Genomic DNA, 5480 nt, shown 5'->3' on the forward strand with positions numbered 1-5480 from the left:
TCCCTTGTCCTCTTCGCTGCCTCTCTTTGTCCCTAGACCTGCCCTGGGGTTGGGGGTGTGGTGTTCCTTTACACAACCTTTGGGGCAGCATGTGCACTCCTGGCTTTTCCTTAAACTAAAAAAAAAGGCTCTAGGAATAACAGAGACACTAAATTCTTCAATAATTCACAGGCTTTTTTTTACTGTCTTGGAAACTTTCCTGGGAAAGAAGCACAAATACTTTATCTCAGTTTGGATGAGCTTGTTTGGTTGGATGTGGACACTAAGAGCCTTGGAATAATCAGATTTGCAGGCATTAATGTGCAATATCTTATCCAAGGGCACAGAGAGGGTCACTTTGGAGACAGCTGTAGCTTGGTTTGATGTTAGAGCTGTACAGCTGCACCTTCCTGCCCTTTTCCTGGAAACATTCACATTAGTTGCATGAGTTTAGATCCTGTCCCCTCTTGGTTTGCTTGTCTTTGTCACCTAAATCCTGCAATCCCCGTGCCCCATCTCACCTTCTTCCCAGGGCAGAAACTTGGGCTGTGCCCCTGGGCAGGCCTGAGGGAGCAGCTCCATTATCCAGGAATGTGGAACATCCCATCCTCCTCCAGACCTGCCAGCACCACTTCCAAGGGAGACTGGATGTGCTCACAAAAGGGGTTTTTTAATCTCACCTGTGCACAGGTGAGGGGTCTCTGCTGCTCCATCTGCACTGACAGTTCTGCTGGGGGAGTTGCTCTGCTGTGGGGCGGATAAAACCCCTCAAAATGCAGATGCAAATAAAAGCAGAGGGAGGCTGGCAGAGCTGTGTTCTCCTGTGGTCCTGTGCCTGCCCAGTGCTTCCCTTGGCAGGATTGTTCCAGAGGTTTCCCTCACTGCTGGCTGCAGAGCACTACACCAGGAAGCTGGGATTAGTGGGGGAAAACCAATCCGGCTGCATTGTGTGAACAAGTGACCCCGGAGTTTATGGTTGGCCTCTTGTTAAAGCAGGTCAGCGCTGGGTTCCTCCTAATGGAACTGGGAGTGTTTTTCAGTCAAGCTGTGCTAAAAGCTGCTCTCTGCCCATCCTGGTGCTGACTGGTGCTAACAGCTCGCTGCTGACACACAGCTTTCCCCTCCTGGGGCTCCCAACTTCTTTCGGCACCTTCAGAATGAGAGGCCAAATTTCCTGTGCTCTCATGGCTTTATCTGAGCTCAGTTCCTCCAGCTGCTCCTTCCCACCACAGCTACAGGAGCTGCAAAGCAGAGCCCAAACTGTTCCCCCTGTGACGATTTGTGCCTGTGCAGCCCTTGCCTCTCTGGCTCACGGCATTTGGAGCTTTGTGCCATTTGTGCCATGGGGAAATGTTCTCACAGCTCCCTGACAGGACCCTGGAACCAGCCGGGGATTGGGCTCCTCTCCAACCCCAGCAGCTCAACATGAGGAAGTTGCACCATGGGAGGTTTAGGTTGGATATTTGGGAAGATTTCTGAAAATTTCTTCCCCAAAAGGGCTGTCCAGCCCTGGCACAGCTGCCCAGGGCAGTGCTGAGTCCCCATCCCTGGAAAGGTTTAAAAGCCACCTGGATGTGGCACTTGGGGACATGGTTTAGTGGTGGGATTTGCAGTGCTGGGGAACAGCCAGACTCCGTGGTCTGGGAGGGCTTTTCCAGCCTCAATGATTGTGTGATGCTGTGGCTGCTGGCCAGAGATCCCTGTGGGTGGATTTGCCTGGGTCACTGAGCAGGATGCAGCTCTTGGCAGCAGCCCTGACTGCACGGCACACGCAGGGAGAGTTCAGGACAGCTGCTGCAGCTCCAGGTACAGGAGACTCCCGAGGTTCAGACAGTCCTGATTTTCTCAGGAAATCCACTTTCACCCCTGGGCTGGATCCTAGTGGATCCCTTCCAGGGCAGGGACAGTGCAAGAACAGGGGAGCACGGTCAGTCCATGCAGCACTGGATGAGCTGCCTTTGCCAAAGGAGGGGTTTGCAGAGACCCAGCCCCTCTGCAGATGGAGATTTGCATGAAAAATGACTCCTGCTCTTTCTCTGCCTCTCTCCAGGCCAAAGCTCAGGACTCCTGTCCCGGAGGAGCCCGATGAGATCCAGATGTCTCAGTTGTAACCTTTACGTAAGGCAGGATCTCATTTCTGGGCGCAGTTTGCACAGAGATGGAAACACATCCCAGGAGCTTCCAGGGAAGAGCAGCCACAGCCCAGCCCAGAGCAGAGCTCAGCCCAGCCCCAAACTGTGCTCCGGAATCCCTTGTCCCAGCCTGGCTGGCTGTGCAGAGGTGCCATGGCCAGGAGTTGAGCTGGCTGAGTCCAGGGTGACTGCCAGCACAAGGGGGATGGTTGAACCCCTGTGCTCGAGGCACTAAAGCCCTGAAATCCTGGTTTTCTGGAGGATTTCCCACTCTGGAGATGGAGTGTTTCTCTCTAGATGGCAGCATTGGTAAAGAGTCTCTGGGTCACCTCCAGCCAAGGCAGGGTCTTGCCACACCTCATCAATAATCCTGGGATTCAGTCACAATTCCTGTGTTCCTGAAGCCTTGGTGAGTGCACAGCCTGCCCAGCTGCTCCCTGAGGATGGGCTCCCACGCAGAAATATTGGCACAAACCACAGGTTTGAGACTACCTGAAACAGTTCAGGAAAACTCTGCCCAGTGCTGTTATTGATGGGGTAATTCCACGTGATAAAATCCAAAATCTAATCCCCAGATCTCCAGCACGTAGAGTTTTGGGCCAAACTTCCAGGTACCACTGAAAAAGCAGAGTTCTTTGGCATGTTCCCATCACAGCACTGACAGCTGTGCCCAGGCTCAGGTGGAGAAAGTGGCAGCAGATGAACTAAAGCAATTATTGAATGAAATCAAATCCCATTTGTTCCCCCAGTTCTCAGACACTGAGCAGGGATGTGGGGCCATCAGCACATTCCAGTGTCTCTGCTTCTTCACCACCACCAGAAGAGTTTGTGTCATCCCTTCCCTTGGTGTTCCCTCACATTCCCCAGATGCGAGAGTCTCCGGGAAGATCCCAGAAATTCTGGGACCAGAAAAAATCAGGGCCGGGCTGGGGCCAAAGGCTGAAGGTGAAGGACCAGGTCAGGGAGGAGTGGTAAGAATGGGACAGGATCAGGATGTGGAGCAGAGGGGTGGAATACATGGAGAGTGGAAAGGATAAAAGCTCCAGACCAGAGAAGGATTTGAAGGATTTGGTTTCACTGCCTTTGTTTTCACAGGCTGTGACTATGAGCCAGGATCCACAGGGATAAGAGCCCTATTCCCCATTCTGGGAAGTGGAAACAGGTCAGTGCTGACCCTGCTGCTCCCAGCACCCCACCCGCACCTGTGAACTCTCCTCTGGGCTCAACGCTCAGCTCCACACGTACAGCTTGATTGCAGGGAACTAATTAACTTTTAATTAGGATGAGGAATCCTGGTGAGGAGCAACAGCCCAGGTCTGAAATGCATCCAGGCTCCTCGTGTGATGCCGTGTGAGAGCGGCCAAGGCCGCAGCTGCTGGGATGGATGTGAATGATGATGGGGATCAGATGCTCCCAGGGCTGCTGCCCTCAGCCCTGACAGAGCTGGGAATGCTCACCTGGAGAAGGGAAGGCTCCAGGGAGAGCTCCGAGCCCCTGGCAGGGCCTGAAGGGACTCCAGGAGAGCTGCACAGGGACTGGGGACAAGGGATGGAGGGACAGGACACAGGGAATGGCTTTAAGATAGAAATGGGGAGATTTAGACGGGATCTTGGGCAGGAATTGTTCCCTGGCAGGGTGGGCAGGCCCCGGCACAGGGTGCTCAGAGAAACTGTGGCTGCCCCTGGATCCCTGGAAATATCCAGAGCCAGGCTGGATGGGGTGTGGAGCACCCTGGAATAGTGGAAAGGGTCCCTGCCCGTGGAAATGGATGAGCTTCAAGGCCCTTTTACCACAGCAAGGCAAAGGCTGGTGAAAAGTCCTGCCTGTGGCACATTCTGTTTGCCATAATTTTGACCTTCCTGGAAGCAGCCAGGACGAGCTGAGCACTGGAGGAGTCTGGCTGCACTTCATGGCTTAGAAAGACTTTGCATCAATTCAGGTCCATCCAGCTCCCTCCCCTCCTCTGTGACAGCCACCTGGAAGGACATTCCATGCCCTGCTCCCTCCAGGTGCCCCACGGTGACTCTCGGGTGTCCCCACAGTTCCCCACAGTCCCTCCTCTGCTATTTCTCATCCCTCCTCGCATCCAGAGCACAAAGGAAGGGGGAAAAAAAGGTGAGTTTTGGAAGGAATAAAAGGCCAAGCAAGCCCCGTGTCAGAGCGAGTGAGTGTGCAGAGCTTTGAGTCATTGACTCCGTGTTTATCCAGCGCTCCTGGGAGACTCCGGGGGCAGCTGCGGGGAAGTGGAGGAGCGGAGGAAGTTCACAAGCAGAGTGCTGCTGTTGTTTCTGGCCTGAAATCCCGAAATCCCCGGTCATGTGTGTGCCTCCACCACACCACGAACCTCTCCGTGCTGGGAGAGCCTCGGGAATGGGAACAGGGAGCACTGGGATGGTTGGTCCTGGCAGCACCGAGGCTCAGCACTTTGCCTTCTCCTCCAGGGTCACCTGTCTGGGTAAAAAAACCTGACACAGACACTACAAATCCGCCCTGTGCCAGTGCAGCCCAGAGATAAAAGTGCTACAACACTCTGTAATTACACTCAGCCTCAAAGGAGACGCTTTATGAGGGCATTAATGGGCTGCTCAGCTCCTCCAAAAGGGAATAATGCGATTTTTGAACAGTGCTGGGGGTTAATTTGACTCAGCGGCAGTTTAGAGGTGTCTCTCCCTTCGTAAGAAGTTCCTCTGTCTCTGTTTGAGACTTTGACCACTCGGATGACAGAGGAAAAAAATACATAAATATGAATTTAAATGATGGTCCTGCCTAGTTTCAGTTACCTACGACGTTCAGGGTGAAGCACAGCCTTTTCCAAAGCAAAATGACAGCCTCAGTAATGTGCAGCTAAGGCTGAAGAAGTTAATTAGGATGTAGGTGTTATTTAAATTGCTAAATGGGACTTTATTGGAATGCTAAAAGGCAGTTCAGGGCCCTTTTCAGGAGTACCTGAGCTCCCTCCAGTTTCAAGAGGTCGCTGGTTTTCAGCTTTCAGTGTCCTCCTGATTAAATTGTTGCTATTGCATAAGTTGAATATTCAGGTTGTATGGAGAATAGAAAAAAAAATCGAATGTAAAATGAAGCAATTTATTTTTTTTTTTTAATTTATTGCCAAGCAAAAATGTGCAACACGTACAGGACTGTTAATTAGTGTCTCCCTCCCAGCAGCAGGTGGGACAGGGCAGCTCCTGGCAGCATTTCAGGCATTTATCACTGAGAATATTTATGGCAGAATGAGCAAGGTAAGGCATTTTGCTGCTTTCTCAAAAAAAAAATTTTTTAAAAAAAGAGAGGAAGATGGGATAGATCAAATTAAATGAAACAGCAGCAAAAGTGAAACTAGCCATTTGTGGTTTCAGCTCCCTGGCTGCC

This window comes from Chamaea fasciata, unplaced genomic scaffold (genome assembly GCF_029207755.1).
Source record: "Chamaea fasciata isolate MVZ Bird 193981 ecotype frontalis unplaced genomic scaffold, bChaFas1.0.hap1 SCAF_10, whole genome shotgun sequence".
NCBI lineage: Eukaryota > Metazoa > Chordata > Aves > Passeriformes > Sylviidae > Chamaea > Chamaea fasciata.